We start from the raw sequence: 19,925 nt of genomic DNA, 5'->3' as shown, positions 1-19,925 counted from the left end.
TCCCATATATCTAAAATTAAAATACAATTACAACTATAAATATAGTAATAAACATATAAAAACAACCATTAATTAAGCAATAATATCAAAATATCTAATAGTTTTATAAGCTAAACGAGTCAAACGGGTCAAACGGGTTTGCATATTAAACACGAACACGACCCATTTATTAAACGGGTTAGTCGTGTCGAGTTCGTGGGTCATGTTAGATTTTGTTACCCCTACAAAAAACAGATCATTATTCATGATAGAATATCAAGAGTTTATTGAATTTCCGTTTTTCCACCCTTATTGAAGAGTTTAATGAAGTTTCCTCTCTCTCTATCCACATAAATTGTTATTTATTAATCACTTAACACTAGCCATCTCTTATATAGATGTCTTTAGCATTTTATACTCATGTAAGTTGCATGTGACTTTTAATGAAATTGGGTCGTTGGAGAAACAAAAGCAAAAGCAAAAGCAGCACTAATTAAACTGGATGAATTAAATTTCTCTTATTTCTTTATTTTATTTTCCTTGTCTTCTTCCAGCTGCTACATCACTTTATCAAAAGCAAAAGCAGCTATAATATGTTAACTGTAACTATACATCGTTCAAAGAAATTCGTGAGCCAGACAGACCACATGGTGCGAGTATCTTCCAAATTTAAACTCTGTTGGTCAAGATGTAATCTTTATGAGCCATTAGATTCGAGCCCTTTCTTGCCTGCTATACTACTCCATCTGTGATTGTCCCCCACAAAACCGTTTCAGAAGATCAAGTTCCTCTTCTTGCTTGACCCACCAGGCACTTTCACTTCGATCACAAAAGAAAAAATATTTCCTTGCTTATTAATAAATTCCTTGTTGAAATAACACATCCAAATCAAACCACACTTTGAAACTCTTTATGTTACGACCATTGGAGTTCAAAAGCTCAGCTCAGACAGCAGGGGTCAGCCACAAACAAGAGATGCATGAGAGGTTAATATTTTAAATTTGGCAATAATAAGGGTAGAAAAACAGAAATTCAATAAATGAGCTTTTTAGTGTGATCTCAAGAATTTCCATATCAAAATTAATATTTCACCTATTTATGAACACAAGTATTTTCAATTAGTTGTGCTGATTCCATATTTTTCTATAAAAAAAAGTTACATATTTTTCATTCTACAACTGAAGACGATTAATGCTTGCTATCTGAGCAAGAGTAAGTATTAATGGAATGCTACAAAATATTTGTTGTGAAGGCTTTTATGATCGTATTAATGGCATTCTTAGCTTTTATAGGAAGCATACAAGGGTAGCCAATTTGTTGCTTTTGTGACGCTTGTTGCTGCCAAACTTGTATGTATCCACCGCACATACATAGTTGAAATTTGCAAAAACATATGAAATATATGAGTAAAGTATTTTAACTTTTGGTTAATTTGCCACATTTTTTGTATGTTGCCGCACTCACTCTCTCTCTCTCCATGTTGCAAAGATAATCAAAACACTTTTGCTGGTTTGAAATATGTAAATGCATTTGCGTACAATGGGTTTAAAACTAACTGGACATTTTTATAGATCGTAATAATCTTATGTATATATAAATCAAACCAATAAAATCAATATTTCAGAAAATCCACTTTAGAGGACCACTTTTCAAGATCGTGATTAATTAAACCGTGAACTGAAAATAGATTTCAATGATGAAATTAAAAACACACTTATAATGTTGCACCATTCCTGTTAACTTTTTTTTTTAGTATCAATATTTCTTGACCCTTTTGGGTTATATAACTCAGTATGCACAAATTTCATCAAGCATACCGTAGGTTTATATTTTATAAATTCTTGTTAACACCTAATTAATGCTGAATATGACTTAGTCCCACATTGTAAAGAAGATAAAACAAATAATGGAGGACAAATCAATGTGGGCGAATAATAAAAGAACAAAAATTCAATTAATTATTAAAAAAAATGGACTGCTTTTTTTACTAATAATATAAGCTTAAATTTCTGAATTTATTCATGATTTATTTGGGTTTTAACCAATTAGTAGAAATTATAATTAAAAAATATTGTTGGAATTGGTTCAAATTTTTGTTCATTTTTTAGATAATTCAATAATTACAACTGGGGTATGTTATCGGGATTTGAATCCCAGAGTTACAAGTGGCTCTTAGCGTTTTTGACTTTTTGTTACGTTCATATGGTTGAATAAGCTTGACTAGCTGGTCTGGTAATTTTTAAAACTATAAGTAAAATCTAATTGTATATGCTAATTAAATTCAATCATTAGCTAAAAGAAAAGACAAAAGGGAAAAAATTTAATGTAAATATACTTTTGATTCTTTGAAGATATGGGATAGGTCATGTTGTTTTATTGATTGCCTTTTTATAGGGAGTTGTTATATTGCTTGTTGATTGCAAACTCCGTATCCTATCAGCTCCTGGGCCTAAAAATGTGTCTTCTAGTTTAGAAGGTCCTGTTGCTTATAATAAGTATTTGGTCGACAAAGATACATTATGATCAATATAAATCGACCAATCAATCTACCTGCCAATCATAGTTTCGGGTTTGGTACTCCAGAGCTAATTTAGGATTCGGAATAGTAAAGACAAATATGAAGCAAAACACATGTTTTACATTTTCTATTCCGTGAAACACGTGTACCACAATTAGCCAACTAGATCTAGATATAGCTTAGTTCATATGAGAAATTATTAGGTTCACCAGGAGATTGTTGATGTGGCGCTCCCAATTAATGAAATGATGTCATTTATGTAAATATGTGAGTGAGAATTCTAATAAGGCGAGAAATTATTAGTTCCACTAGAAAGACTGTTGATGTGGTCCTCCTTAACCTCCCAACCAATAAAATGCTCTTATTTATGCAAATGTGACATCACTTGGTAATTTTTAGTATTTTTTATTCTTTGTGTTGATTAAGAAGTTCACCCACACATTTGCATAAATGGTTTTATCTCATTGGTTAGGAGGACCACATCAGCAGTTCTTCTGGTGGACCTAATAATTTATTCTAATCAGCACAAGGAATAAAAAATAAAAAATTAACAGGTAATGTCACATTTGCATAAATAACAGCGTTTTATTATTTGAAAGGCCAGGAAGGACCACATCAACAGTCCTCTTTGATAGATTATTAAGATGTCTATTGTACGGAACTAGCTAATGTAAAGAGCAATGACAGAATGTTACAAATTTTACCATATAATTTTTACAAACGGGTGCATCACTACTTATAAAGAAATTATTTAAATATTTATTTATTAAGTGATCATATTTATTGTCACATAATTTTATATTTTTTATATATTAAGGTTGGTAATAATTTTAAATCCCCTATCGTTAGACATACCAACATATCTCGATGCATCAAGTTTTTATGTTAAATAACCAAACAAAAAAAGCTAATGGTCTCTCCATCTAGTGACTTCTACCCAGCAGATTTTTAATTTGTTAAATAACCAAACAAAAAGCTAAAGGTCTCTTCATCTAGTGACTTCTATCTATCAGGCTTTTTATTAAATAGCTAAACAAAAAGTTAAGGGTCTATCCATCAAGTGACTTCTCTCTATCTAGTGACTTCTACCAAACAAAAAGCTTAGGGTTCATTTAATTAGAGATTTTTAGTATCGTTTTTTAAGTGTTTAAACATTGAAAACTATTGTTTAAACAACTGTACTAAACACCCTCTAAGAATCTGGTCTCCATCCAGTGAGTTCTACCAAACAAAAAGCTAAGGGTCTCTCCATCAAATCACATATACCTTTGCACGCGTGGTTGATAAATTATTGGAGTTGATGGTTTCAATTAATTCAAGCAGTTCTTGTCGTCTAATGTCTAACAAGGGACTTAAGTGTAGGGAATTTAACCTAAAATCCCAACCTGTGAGAAACAAAACAAATAGAGAAAACACACGTCAAAGAAAATAATCACACGCACAAGACAATATTTACGTGGTTCGGCAATTTGCCTACGTCCACGGAGTTGCAGGGATTTCACTATTATCAGGAAAAATACAATAGTGCACAAGAACACTCTCAAGAAACCCAAATCCCAATTACACCCTAACACTCTCTCACAGAAAAAATAAGAATAGAAGTTGGCTGCCTCTCTTTTCTCTATTTTCTCTCATGCGGCTAGGTTAATTGGAATTACTCCTTTTCTTTAATCTCACGGCTACACCTTGCTTCTCAAAACCTAATATATATGTTACTTTATAAAAGTCGGCTGAGTGGGATTCCCTTTTCAACTAGGATTCTATCAACTTATGTGGACTTGGGCTTGACAATTCAAGTCACATATACAGCCCATTTCAACAAATCTCCACCTTGGCTTGAATTGATCAAGCTACACGAGCAAACTCCTCCATCAGCTCCACCTTACCCCTTAAGGGCTCACAAGCTGCAAACATTAGCCACAATCCTCCATAACACAATCCCTCATCCCTGCAACTCATCCTCCTGTCCTCAAGCTAGAAGACCAATTGAAGCTGCGCACAGCTTCAACTTCTCAATAGTGACACCCTTAGTCAACATGTCTGCCGGGTTCTTAGATCCACAAATCTTCTCAAGCATTACCAGCTTATCTTCAACAAGGTAACGGATAAAGTGGTATTTTGTCTGTATGTGCTTCGACTTTGAATGAAAAGCTGAATTTTTGGCAAGAAATATTGCACTCTGACTGTCACTGTGTAGAATGCCCATCTTCTGCTTCTTACCCAATTCATCTAAGAAACCATGTAGCCAAATCATCTCCTTTCCAGCTTCAGTTGCTGCAACATACTCAGCTTCTGTAGTAGACAAAGTAACAATCTTCTGTAGATTTGAAGCCCATGATATAGCTGTACCACCCAGAGTAAAAACAAACCTAGTAATACTCTTTCTACTATCAATATCACCAGCAAAATCAGCATCTACATAACCCTGCAGTTTCAAACTTGCACCTGTGAAGCAAAGACATGTATCTGATGAACCCTTCAGATATCTCAGAATCCACTTGACTGCCTCCCAATGCTGCTTTCCAGGCCTACTCATGAATCTGCTCACAACTCCCACTGCATGTGCAATGTCTGGCCTTGTACACACCATAGCATACATCAAGCTGCCAATAGCTGAGGCATAGGGCACCTTGCTCATATGGTCCCTTTCTACTTCTGTCTTCGGTGACTGTTCTTTGCTTAGTTTGAAATGACTACCCAAGGGTGTGCTCACTGGTTTAGCTTCATTCATGTTGAACCTGCTGAGAACCTTCTTCACATACTCTGACTATGAAAGCTTCAATGTACCATTAGCCTTGTCTCTAATGATTCTCATACCAAGGATTTGCTTTGCAGCTCCCAAATCCTTCATTGCAAACTGTTTGGACAATTGCTTCTTCAGATTATTAATCTCCTCAATGCTAGACCCTGCAATAAGCATATCATCCACATACAACAGTAATATGATGTAAGAATTGTCAAAAGACTTAACATAGCAACAGTGATCAGCTTCACATCTCTTGAACCCAATTCTATGCATAAAACTGTCAAATTTCTTGTACCACTGTCTAGGAGCTTGTTTTAGGCCATACAAGCTCTTTCTCAATTTGCAAACTAAATTCTCTTGTCCTTGAAAAATGAACCCTTCTGGCTGAATCATGTAAAGGTCTTCCTCCAAGTCACCATGAAGGAATGCTGTCTTCACATCTAACTGCTCAAGATGTAAGTTTTCTGCAGCCACCATTCCCAGTACTAATCTGATTGTTGACATCTTCACAACTGGAGAAAATATCTCTGTGTAGTCAATGTCTTCCTTCTATTGGAACCCTTTAACAACTAATCTGGCCTTGTAACGTTTGCTACCATCATGCTCATTCTTTATTCTGTATACCCACTTGTTGTGCAAAGCCTTCTTTCCTACTGGCAATTCAGTCAGTTCCCATGTTTGATTCCCCAACAAGGAATCCATCTCATCCTTCATGGCTATCTCCCACTTGCTTGAATTCTCATCTTGCAAGGCTTCATCATAACACTCTGGCTCACCACCATCAGTCAACAGGAGATAATTTAAAGTGGGTGAATAACGCTATGGAGGTCTAATGTTTCTGGAAGATCTGCGGACTTCAGCTACAGGTGTACTCAGATCTACCTGTGAATTTACATTCTCCTTATCTTCTTCACCCCTTTTCTGGACAGTACCTTCAGTCAATTCATCTAAGTTGACAAACTCAGATTTCTTTTGATCTATCTCTGTAACATCTGACACTACAGTTGACCTGTCCTTGTACATAACCTGTTCATTAAATATCACATTTCTACTTCTGATGATTTTCCTGTTTTGTTCATCCCAAAACCTATAGCCAAATTTCTCATCACCATAGCCAATGAAAAACATATTTTAGACTTTGCATCAAGTTTATTACGAGCATCAGAATCAATATGAACATAGGAAACACAACCAAAAACTTTTAAGTGTGAAAACTTTACCTCTTTACCGCTCCAAACCTCCTCAGGAAGTCTGAACTCCATGGGAACTGAAGGTCCTCGGTTTATCAGGTAAGCTGCAGTGCTAACAGCATCAGCCCAAAAAGCTTTTGGTAGTCCAGCATGCAACCTCATACTCCTAGCACGCTCATTGAGAGTTCTATTCATGCGCTCAGCCACACCATTCTGCTGTGGTGTCCCAGGAATAGTCTTCTCCATCCTAATTCCCTGTGCAGCACAATACTCACTGAACCCTCCATCTATGTACTCTCCTCCATTATCTGACCTCAAACATTTTACTTTTAAACCTATTTCTGTCTCAACCATGGCCTTCCACTTCTTAAAGGCTTCAAATACATCTGATTTATTTTTCAGAAAATAAACCCATACCTTTCTACTTGAGTCATCAATGAAAGTGATGTAGTACCTTGAACCTCCAAGGGATGCAACCGGAGAAGGCCCCCACAAATCAGTGTGTACTAACTCCAATTTTTCAGCCTTCGGTGTCCTGCCAGTTTTCAAGAAGCTCACCTTTTTCTGCTTTCCTAAGATGCAACTTTCACACATGTCAAAATCAATGGACTTCAATTCTGGTAATTTTCCTTTTGACAGCAGCATCTTCATCCCTTTCTCACTCATGTGACCAAGTCTTCGGTGCCATAGGCTTGTATCAGTACTTGCATCAGCAACTGCAATTGTATCTCTTGGACTTGAGGTCATGTACAGAGTACCAGTTTTCTTTCCACGAGCCAATACCCTAGCTCCCTTTGTAACCTTCCAAGTACCACCAACAAATAGTATTGCATGTCCTTCATCATCAAGTTGTCCAACAGAAATCAGATTCCTCCTTAGGTCAGGAATATGTCGAATCTTCTCCAGTAACCAAACAGACCCATTGGGCAACAATATTCGAACATCTCCCATACCCACAACATCCAAGACTGAACCATCAGCCAAATACACCTTACCAAAATCACCTGCAACATAATTCTGTATGATTTCTCGGTGTGGAGTGGTATGAAACGAAGCTCCTGAATCCAAAACCCAATCATCAAGTGGACTGTCTACTGCAAGAAGTAATGCATCCTGTACCTCTTCTGTTACAGCATTAGCAGAATCATCTTCATTCTTCTTCTTAGGACTTTTACATTGATTCCTAAAGTGACCTGTTTTCCCACAATTCCAGCATTGTACTTGTTGGCCTGATCTAGATTTACTTCTGTTCCGATTAGAATTTCTGGATTTTGATCTGCCTCGATTTGAATTTCTGTTATTACCTCTGCCTCTTGTTTCAAGGTTTAGGGCAGAACCAGATCCTGAGGATTCACCTGAATCTCTTTTGCGAATCTCCTCAACCAGAATTAAATCTCGTATATCATTGTACTTGAGTTTTTCCTTTCCTGTAGAATTGCTTACTGCCATCCTCATTGCCTCCCAACTGTTTGGCAAAGAAGCCAAAACGATCAGTGCACGGATCTCATCATCAAAGTCAATTTCTACAGACGACAATTGATTTGTGATAGTGTTAAATTCATTCAGATGTTGTGCTACTGATGCATTCTCTGCCATCTTCAGATTGAACAGTTTCTTCATCAAGTGCACTTTATTGTTTGCTGACGGCTTTTCATACATACCAGACAAAGCCTTCATCAGATCTGCTGTGGTCTTCTCCTTTACAACATTGTGTGCAACAGACCTAGACAGAGTTAACCTGATAATTCCTAGTACCTGTCTGTCAAGAAGAGCCCATTCATCAGCCTTCATAGCCTCAGGTTTTGTCCCTAAAAGAGGCAGATGCAATTTCCTCCCATAGAGATAATCTTCAATCTGCATCCTCCAATACGCGAAGTCTGTGCCATCGAACTTTTCTATTCCAGACGTCTTTCCTGCTTCCTCTGCCATTGCTCCCACTCAAACCTAACCCTAGGCTCTGATACCAGTTGTAGGGAATTTAACCTAAAATCCCAACCTGTGAGAAACAAAACAAATAGAGAAAACACACGTCAAAGAAAATAATCACACGCACAAGACAATATTTACGTGGTTTGGCAATTTGCCTACGTCCACGGAGTTGCAGGGATTTCACTATTATCAGTAAAAATACAATAGTGCACAAGAATACTCTCAAGAAACCCAAATCCCAATTACACCCTAGCATTAAGTTCAAATATTACTTACATAAAAAAAAAAATCAATTAATATTTTCATCTAATGATAAGAAACGATAAGTATATAATATCATGTTTATCATAAAGAATATTAAAGTAGTACTAGCCCAAATGTAGGACAAATCTTTTTGGCTGGATTAGCACTAAAGGAAATAAAATAAAAATAGTAGTAAAATCTTGAAAGCAAATCATAGTGATAGCTTCATTTTCCTATTGCGCAACAGTTCTTGTGTATATGAACCGCCAACCTGAAATGTCTTACCTCAAGTAGAATTAATATATTGCTCATACTGATCGAGAGAGGAGGGAAGAGAGAAAGAGATGGAAGAAACACAAAGAGAGTTTCACCATGAAGAAGAAGAAGAACATGTAGACATAAATATCTGGAAGTACATATTGGGCTTTTCAGAAATAGCTGTAGTCAAGTGTGCCCTTGATCTTGGGATAGCTGATGCCATTGAAAGACATGAAGCCCCATTACACTCTCGGACTTGTCTTCAACCCTAGGATGTGCTCCTTTCCAACTCTATCGCATTATGAGGCCTCATAATGCACCGTGGAATATTCAAAGAGAAAGTCACTACCCAAGGCTCCCCAGGCAAGGGGGGGGACCCCCCAACTTTGATTATTTTTTTTATCATTCTATACATTTCTTTATCTAACATACATTTTATCATTTTTCACAAACTGAGCGTATAAGTAATAAATTTTAGGATTAATTATAATATTATAAACTACATAATTTGATGTTATTTTTAATTTAATTTACGAAGTTTTAAATATACAAAAAAAAATTATATAATTAAAAATTTTTATCATTTAATTATTTGAATTTAACAAAAACTAACTTGGAAGCTTTATTTGAGATTTATCTAATCACTAAAAATCATTTTATGAAAAATTTAATTAGAACGTTGACTATTTAAAATTATGACAATACAATTTATACATATATAAAAGTATCTTTATAAATAACATAATATACTTGATATGCTATTTTTCCATGAATTTTCTTACCATTAAAATATAATGTAATATTCAAATGAGTAGCACTGTATTGTTTAAATTGATGTTAAGTATCATATATATATATATATATATATATGAGATGGGTTCAAGTTACACCTGGTGTAACTCTTTAATGTTACACATTTTTTAAGCCGTTAGATTTAAATAGATTTAACGGTTAAAAAAATCTCTCATTATTACAAATATTCTTACTAGGATCTCATTAATTACCATCATTTATTACATTCTAAACCTATCTCTATACCCAAAAACATTTAACGTCTGACTCTCTCTCTCTCTCTCTCTCTACGTTTCTCTCTCTCTATTTGTCTCCTCCACCATTGCTCCTCCACCATTGTTCCACCCCAACAGGTTGCCAGCGGAAGAAAAAAAAAAAAAAAAAACACCAAGCCGAACACTTTCATTCATGGGCAACCAAATTGGAAATTTCCATCAAATTTCAATGACAGCTCCAATTTTATTGAATTTTCTTATAAACCAGAAAAGATAAGTCTTATAAACCTTAGAGTAGCAGCATAACAACTTTCTATCATGTTTTTAGCGGGATGGATTTTCCATAATGCAATTTTATTACTTTTACTATAGAGATGTGTGATACTTCACAATTAAATTTTAAATTTGATTGACCTGTGATTTTCCTAGATTGTTGAAGTAATTTTTTTCTCCAACAATCAGGGAATCAGATTGATGGACAATGTACAAGTTGTACAGTTGGTAAAATAATTTGAAAGTACGACTACTGAAACTGTGTAACTCTATCAGGTCAATTGCCATGCCTCTATGTAACTCTATCAGCTATCAACATATGAGACTCATGACCTTATTGAATAGTTTTTTCTCTTCTTGATAGTATGACTACTGACCTTAATGTCAACTAGACAACTACCCAGATGTGAGTCATGTGACAGAGCAGTCTCAACTATTTTTATTTATTATTTTTTTTTTTTCAAATGAGCACCAACACGATGAGAAAGAAGAGAGGGGCTCAAGGGAAAAGGATTGGAAATCGAGCTTAGAGTGGTGGAAATGTTGGATTCCACAAGGATGTGGAAGACTACATTCATAGGATGATTATCCATCACTTCTTGCCCAAGGCCACGTCCATCATCTCTTACCAATCGGTGGTCGAGCATAATCTCTAACCATCCCTCTTTTTTTCAATACCTTAACTGGATTGTTTGGTCTCTTTCTTTTTCTTTTTTTTGTCAGCGACCTGGCAGTGGAGGTGGAAGAGTGATTAAGGAGTAAGAGACAGAGATAGAGAGGCGTGTAATGGAGGAATTTTTTTTTTTTTTTTTTTTTTTTTTTTTTTGGAGAAACGGTAAAAAAAAAAAAAAAAAACATAAAGAGAGACATACACTTTTTGTGTTTTTTTAAGTTTAGAGATAGATATGGAATGCAATAAATAAGGGATAATTAATTAGATATAAATCAGAATATTAGTATTAATGAGTGTCTTTTTTTACTATTGAATCTACTTAAATCCAATGGTTTAGAAAATGTGTAATTTTAAAGAATTAAGCCAAGTGTAACTTGAAATCATCTCCATATATATATATATATATATATATATATATATAGTGTGTGCATTATATGTGCATCTAGTCATGTTTGTGAGTGTGGAAGACAAGCTAATTAAGTATGTTGTATTTTTTGTCTTCTGATGCTAAATCTTGGCTCGCTACTGTTCCCAGGTTATGCACAAACGCCTCTATCTCGCCGTTTGATGAGACAAGGAGAACATAGCATGGCTGCTTTTATTTTGATGGAGAGCAGCCCAGTGATGCTGGCACCATGGCTTAGTCTAAGTGCCCGAGTTCTGGCCAATGGGACTTCATCATTTGAGAAGGCTCATGGTTATGGAACCATACAGCAGCAAATCCTGATCATAGCTAGCTCTTCAATGAAGCAATGCCTTGTGACGCAAGGCTAGTGGTGCCCGCGATGATTCAAGGTTGTCCAGGATTATTTGATGGGCTTAGCAGTTTGGTAGATGTGGGTGGAGGCACCGGAACCACTATAAAGTTGTTGATTAAGGCTTGTCCATGGCTTCAACGCATCAAGTTTGATCTTCCTCATGTTGTCTCTGTTGCCGCAGAGATCACCAGAGTTGAACATGCTGGGGGTGATATGTTTGAAAGTGTTCCAAAGGCTGATGCTGCTTTCATACTGGTAAGTTCATGCAAATGAAAATGACGCCCTCAGTGTATAGGTCATTTATTTAGACAGCCACTTCAGAATGAAGACCTGCTGTTAACCTAGCTGAAACACACACATAAAAGGTTTTGTAAAAGGTCTTCAAGTAGTTTCAACTTTCAAATCTTTCATACCTCCGAAATATATGCCATTAAGCCTATTAGATAAGACAATACTCTCTATTTGAAAATAAGAAACACGAACAAGAGTTACAAGACACGACACACAATATACGAAAATTATATAATTAATTAATACATATCTTTCGGTATATTTTTAAAAACATATTTTATGTTTAAGTTTTCAAAATAAAATCATTGAAATTATGTTTAAAATAGAAGGAATTTTTAAATAAGAAGTTATATTGTTTTTCTCTTCGGACACGCGAAATTATCCTAGACATATATGTTTTTGTTTGTCATGCTTGACAAGGACAGGTCAAGGATTTTATTGAAGCATCCGAACTTCATAGGTTTAAAATAGCAATATTGTTACTTCAACCGTAAGCTTAAATTTTTCCTCGGCTCCCATGCTCCTTTTATGTAAAATGTAATAGCATATGATTCTCTATTAGAATCAAAATTGGTTTGGTATTTCTCAAGTTAAAGTACACCGTACCCTTTTTATGATATCCGGTTCTTTGGCTTAAATAGTTCACATTGAGAATTGCACCGGGTTCTGCATGATTGGGCAGACAACGAGTGCATCCAAATCCTTAAAAAATGCAAAGAGAGGACCTTGAAAGAGTGGGGATTTGTTCTTGGAGAGGCTGGATTTAGTAGATACACAGTGAAACCAATTCGTGCTTTGCAAACAGTAATTGAGGCATGTCCATAATTTAAAGTAGCTAAGAAATAAGGATTATCTCTACTTAAAAATATGAACTATTGCGGATCTTGGTTCCTAAGTATTGATTCTCTTTCGCTCTGTTGTTATGGCTACTTAATTCAATAAAACTAGTTTAAGTTAATGTAGTTTCCTTGGTATTAAGTGCATCTATATGACTATCGAAATTTTCTTTTTTTTCTTCCTCTTCTTTATTATGTCTTTCCATCCTAATTCAATGAAAACATTGGTGAAACGAAAATTTCTGAAGAAACTTTTTTTTTGGCTAGAAAATATCATTCATTAAAAAAAAAAAGTCAAATCTGCCCCACAGTTTAGAAAATAATTTTGTAGTCGTATAATAATTTAACAAACTTACATCAAATTATAAACGTTTCCACATATTACTTCAGTGCATTCAAATAGTAAGACATGCTGAATAATTTTTTTTTTAATTTAAAATTATTTATAAAACTGAAACTGACTCCTGTCATATATAGGCTACAGTGAACAAGGGAGAAACTGAGCTCAAATTTTTTCTTTTTTCATTTTTCTTTTTTTTCCTGTAAAAAGAGAATTGTAACCCACATCGTTTATGTCTGGCAGACTCTGCTACACAGCTGAATATAAATGTCGAGCAAAACCACATTAACAACCCATCATTGCGCTTGGGGCAACGACGCAGCTAGTGAGGTTCTAATTGAGGTGCGTCTTTTGCTGGTTGAAAACTATTTCCAAACCCCCTCTTAGGCCTGGGTTCAGCCTTGGCCTTTGAGAATTTCTGGAAGGGTTGCCTCTTTAGGGTAAAGCCCTACAATTACTAGTTCTCAAACTTATTGTCTTATCTAATTGCTAATCTCTGAATATTAAATAATAATAATAATAAATAAATAAACTCTTATTAATTGCAGTAATTTTTTCTTGCCAAGAAGAAAAGCACATCAAATTTTTGAAAGGGATGTGGATAAATATAAGAGAAATGTTATAGATACAAATCTTTTCACAACTTATTAATATAGAAATTTGTGATCAATAACATATACTTACATGAATTCGTCATTGATATCCCCTTTATTATACATCATTCATAACATGTGACATCAATGGTTATTGCATTTCCACACTTATCAATATAGAGAGTTCAAGTTATCAAATAATATTATTAGCAATGCTAGGGTGGTGGTGTCTACATCAATATTTTGATGTTTATCAAGAGATATGATTGATTCATGGGGATGGGGAGTGGGGGAGTCCCATTAGGGATGTATAATAGGTCCAAGTCGAGGAGGTTTGTTCTCTCTCAAAATTGAGAGTTAATCAAGAGAGAGAGAGAGAGAGAGAGAGGGAGGAAGATTACTTTTGATTTAAGTGGGATAGAAAGAAAAAAAAATGTATATGGATTTCTTTAAATTTAGCTAGAAACAAAAACTTTTCCAAAAGAAAAGGTAAATAAGTATGAAATATATTCTTTTAGACCAAAACTATGAGGCCATTTCTATTTGGTAACCCTAGGCAATTGTCAAAGGGTTGAACCGATGAAAATAAAATAATATAAATGTAATTGTTGAAATATATAGTAACGGGGATTTTGTGACCAACATTAATGGGCTTTTGTAAGTTCTAGCATGTTATATTGAAGCTGGTTAGCTAAAATCCATTATGTATCTTTCAAAATTATTTGCAATGCAATGAGATTTTATTTGGCTTTGGTCTACTGTTGTTGTGGTTGTGATATCAGATTCCAAAGGCCATTGAAGCTAAATGCAAATTTGTTAACTATTCTTGCATTAGATGGATAAAGAAAAAAAATACTAAGGTTGATGTAGGTGTCTATTTGTTAAACTAGCAACATATAAGTTTTTTGGATTTATTTGGCTAAAACCTTGTGGAGATTGATGTCAACGCTCTTATGATATACGAAATGGCTAAAATTAAGTGATTAATAAATAAAAATTTATATGGAGAGAGAGAAAGATATAGAGAGAGAGAGGGGAAACGTTCTTTAAACTCTTCAATAAGGGTGGAAAAACATAAATTCAATAAATGTACTCTTTACTGTGTTCTCAAGAGTTTCCATATCAAAATTAATATTTCACCTATTTATGAACACAAGTATCTTCAATTAGTTGTGCCAATTCCATTTTTTTCTATAAAAAAGTTACATATCTTTCATTCTACAACTGAAGACGATTAAAACTAGCTATCTAAAGAATTTCAAGAGTAAGTGTTGATGGAAGGCTACAAACAATTTGCTGTGAAGGCTTTTATGATCGTATTAATGGCATTCTTAGCTTTTATTGGAAGCACACAAGGGCAGCCAATTTGTTGCTTTCGTGAGGCTTGTTGCTGCCAAACTTGTAGAAAACCGCCGCACGTAGGTGGTGGAGGCTGGTAAAAGCATATAAAATGTATGAGTGAAGTATGAATAACATATGAAATATATGAGTAAATTATTTTAAATTTTGGTTGATTTGTTACATTTTTTGTATGTTGACCCTCTCTCTCTCTCTCTCTCTCTCTCCATATAGCATGGTACAAGCATAAAACACCACAATAGCTACTACTATTGACACGAACAACTTCTCAAATGAGGAATTTTAGAGCTTCAACTTAGCAAAATAACAATTGGGATATAATGTGATTGAGTTTTCTATGTCATTTTATATACTTTAAAAAATCGGTTGGAAGTTGCTTACATGGATGAAACACAATGACGGAGTTACACTATTCCCAAGGGCCATAGCTTTTGCTTAGTCCAATGATTGTATTTCTTCACAACTTTGTTCATACTAACAAAAAATGGTTCAAACTTCATATATTTGATAAATCAAGAAAAAATAAAATAAAAGAAGCTTCATCTAACAAAAAAAACAAAGGGAGCACTATTCATATCGGATATTAATTTTCTTCTTTTAATTATAATGCTAATTTCAATACTTATTATTTTAAACCGCATATTTTCAATTCTCAACTAGTACATTATCATACCACCACACTTCTTAGGCTAGTACATAAAGAATACCGTGTGCTTGCCACCACTTATTTTGCAGCACACCACTTATTTTGCAGCATACATCAATTTCTGTAGGGGTTGAGTTAAACCCCTTACCAATTTAGTTTAAGTTTTTTTTTTTTTTTTTTTAAATGACATACACACACACACACACACACACACATATATATATATATATATATATGTATATATATATTCTCTCTACAATCCAAGGATCATCTGGGGGCGTTTGATTCACTATAATGTGATGCACATTACATTAATCAAATCTCGTGGCAAAGAAATCAATATTGACATTTTTTTAATTAATTCAAAACAAATCTAGCACCAGTAATATCTACATTGACCATTTGAAATTAACCCTATTCGTAATTAAACTACAAGTTTTCCAAGTTTCCTTTTATAGGTTCCCGTTTTCTATATTATAGGAGAATGACAATTTCGAAGAACTACTAGATTCTAAGCAATGGCAATTGATTTTCTTAAATGTATAGTATTGACCTAGCCCAAATCTGGGCCTAGCAAAGGTGGAGTTGGGGGTTCAACCTCCCAAAAAAAAAACCTAAATATAAGATTCTACGGTGAAATATACCAACATAAATTTTTTTTTTTTTTTAATAATGAAATTATTTGTTCATTTTCATTACTTCGTAGAACCTATTAAAACATAAGAGTAATGCTACAAACACAAATTAATTTACAACATTTTTACAAACAGCTGATTTGGCTTTAGTAATTTTCAAATAACTATTGGTAAACATAAATGTGATATTAGTGGTACATTCATATTAAAATTAATAAGAATTTGCCACATCAATAGTTTGAAAAATGTTAGCTTCTATTATATAGTATTTATAGATTAGACTTTAGGTGCCAATTATAATATGCAAAAAAATTCCAATTATGACCAAATTAACTAGTTAGAACTTAGAACCATTGTTAAATGTTAAACAACAATGAATTGTCCAAAAAAGCATATATATATATATATATATATTTATATATTTATATAAATAAATTTTGTCCATCTATATAATAGTCACAACATGAGTAAAAGATATTGGAATCATTTACATTTTCATTAGAAACACCTTGAGGTTCTTGTTGAACTACAAAATTATTGCCAACAACAATTGTATTTTCAATTTCTTATCTCTTTTGAATGGACCAAATGCATAACTTTAGAACCCAATTACTTGAAACAAAACTCTATCTTTTTCTTAAAAAAACAAAACAAAACATGGTCAAATAGAATATAGGAAGCAGCCCACTCCAGAATAATGTAGCTAATTAGCCTACAAAATTAAGGCCCAAGGATTCTTTATGCAAGCCAAATTAAGACTAAGAGTACTATAAAAGAATTGGAGATTCCTAATCTCCTCTATCTCTCGTTCCAATTTTCAACCCTACCTTTTAGCCTTTATTACTCATGATGATTGCTTTTTATTATCAAATCAAGATATTAATTGGTTTTTGGTGTAAACGAGGTATGAATCCTAGATCTTCTATTCAATAAAAACTTTTACCAATTGAGCAAACTGAAACTCATTTTTTATGGCTCTTTTCTACATCAAAAGAATCTGCGATGTCAGAGTTATAGAGCCCAAAAGATGAATCAAACATACCGAGATGTAAACAATAAAATTTCTTTTTCAAGAATTCAAAATGCAAGTTAACGCAAATATTCATTTTTTAATGAAAGTTATTTATTACATTTTGTATAACATTAAAAAGTATAAAAAATTTCAAAATTATTATTTTAGTTTTTTTTTTTTTTTTTTAAATTCAAATCCTATTTTTTCTACCCTACAATTCAAAACACCAAAAAATGTAACTCAAAAATTAATAAAACTTAACAATTATTAGTTGGAAAAATTAGGGAAATTTTTCAAATTTTCTCGAACCCTATTTTTTCTACCTTACAATTTAAAACACCAAAAATATAACTCAAAAATTAATGAAACTTTACAATGATTTATTGGACAAATTAGGAAAACAATATGTTATTAATAATCTATTGAGATTATTTTCTTTGTAGAACTTGCAAATTCTTCCACCCAAAAAGATTATCAAATAAACATTTATTAGTAAAATATCATAATTAAGTTTCTATACATGTGTTGTTATAAAATAATAATAATAATAATAATACAATTGCATAAGTTAAAATATGTCACTCATCCAATTATTTTTGTTTGACTAATCTTTACTTTCATCTGAATAAGTAACACTATAGAGTACTTTTAATACAACTATTTAGAGTACTTTCTCTGCAAAAATTACAAATTTGTATCCCCAAAAAGATAAAAAGATAAATAGTGTACAATTACTACTTTTACTTTCAGGTGTTTGATACAACGTTTCCCAATTCTTTCTTAAAGCATTAGCATTAGCCTCGCCAAATTAAACAGTTTTTCAACAAAAATTTGGCTAAATTCAACCAAAATTACCCTACATCAGCCTCAACAGTATTAAGGACTATTCATCGCTACATCAAAAGGAAAATTATTTTTTATTCCAAAGCTCTCTCTCTCTCTCTCTCTCTCTCTCTCTCTCTCTCTCTCTCTCTCTCTCTCTCTCTCTCTCTCTCTCTCTCTCTCTCTCTCTCTCTCTCTCTCTCTCTCTCTCTCTCTCTCTCTCTCTCTCAACATATAGCATGGTACAAGTATAAAACACCACAATAGCTAGTCTCTCAACATATAGCACGGTACAAGCATAAAACACCACATTAGCTACTACTATATATTGACATGACAAACTTCTCAAATAAGGAATTTTAGAGCTCCAACTTAGCAAAAATAACAATTGGGATTTAATTTAATTGAGTTTTTTTTTTTTTTTTGAAGTGTAATATTTTTATGTCATTTTATGTACTTTAAAAAATCGATTGGAAGTTGCTTATATGGATGAAACATAGTGACAGAGTTACACTGGTCCTAGGGCCCATAGCTTTTGCTTAGACCAATGATTGTATTTCTTCACAACTTTGTTCATACTAAGAAAAAATGGTTCCAACTTCATATAGTTGATAAATCAAGAATAGAAAATAAAAGAAGCTTTGTCTAACAAAAACAACAAAGGGTGCACTATTCATATCTGATATTCATTTTCTTCTTTTAATTATAATTCTAATTTCAATACTTATTATTTTAAACTGCATATTTTCAAATTCTCACCTAGTACATAATCATACCACCGTACTTCTTAGGCTAGTATATATAAAACTAAAGATGTTTGGCTTTTTACTGACTTCTTCAAAGACACATCAACTTGAAACTAGGATGAGAAATAATGCAAAACCCAATTTTTTGTACCTTTTTTCTGTTTAAAAATTGAATATCCTCCTAATACTTTTGAGACTCTTGTTAAAAAACATTTTGGGGGCCTTTTTTTGTTCCAATGGAGAGCCTTAGAGTCTTTTTATAAAATTTTGGAGTACAATGGGCCTTAGGCCCTGATGGTTTTTTTTTTTTTTTTTTTTTTTTTTTTTTTTGAAACAGAAGCATATCATTCATTCACTCAACAAAATTAGCATCTTGGTACAAAGCTTCTCTAGCTATCAGAGGAACATCTTCCATCCAATACATATCCTCAGTAATATTCCTAGCAAATTGGGCTAATACATGAGCAACCCGATTTCCCCCTCTTCTAACACAATCAATCCTTACCCACTGCAAATTACGAATCAAATGTTGAATATCCCCAACCACATTCCCTAACAAGGACTGATCAATCTTCAACGTTGAAATTGCTGTCATGGCCGAACTATTATCTCTCTCAATAACTAATTCTGAGAAACCCGCATCCACTGCAAACTCAATCGCTTTCCTACAAGCATGTAGTTCAGCTTCCGTACTGCAAAACACTTTCGGACCCTTAGCTGCCATGGCTACCATAAGCTCTTCTTTCTCATTGCGTATAATAGCACCAAAATCAGAACTGTTGAGGCCTGAAAACACTGCTGCATCAAAGTTAAGCTTGAAGAGAGGAGGCTGCCAAGTATCCTGAGCTGGCTGCCTAGTTGATTCAGTTCTCTTCTGATCTTGGGCAGTCCAAAAGTCCTCTAACAGCGACCTAGCTCGAGTGATCAACCATCCCGGGTCATGGAATTTCCCTCCATATACAACCCGGTTTCTTTGATTCCAAATCTACCAAGCTTGCACCAGAAACTCCTCCATGTCATGTAGCTCAATCCGATCTAGCAAGTACTCTATTAGGTGAGTAAAATCAGCCA

The 19,925-nt window shown here is 33.8% G+C and overlaps 1 non-coding gene and 1 pseudogene across 1 annotated transcript; both read left to right on the top strand.

Moving 5' to 3' along the window:
- The first annotated feature begins 8,949 nt into the window (after positions 1-8,949).
- LOC126706563 (acetylserotonin O-methyltransferase-like) lies at positions 8,950-12,690 on the top strand (annotated as a pseudogene).
- Positions 12,691-13,336: 646 nt separating this feature from the next.
- LOC126707851 (U4 spliceosomal RNA) lies at positions 13,337-13,489 on the top strand. The gene has a single exon (XR_007649148.1). It is a non-coding gene; the product is annotated as a U4 spliceosomal RNA (small nuclear RNA).
- Positions 13,490-19,925: the final 6,436 nt, after the last annotated feature.

Source organism: Quercus robur, chromosome 11 (assembly GCF_932294415.1).
Source record: "Quercus robur chromosome 11, dhQueRobu3.1, whole genome shotgun sequence".
Taxonomy (NCBI): domain Eukaryota; kingdom Viridiplantae; phylum Streptophyta; class Magnoliopsida; order Fagales; family Fagaceae; genus Quercus; species Quercus robur.
Note: the sequence above shows the minus strand (reverse complement) of the source record. Positions and strands in the feature narration are given on the sequence as shown.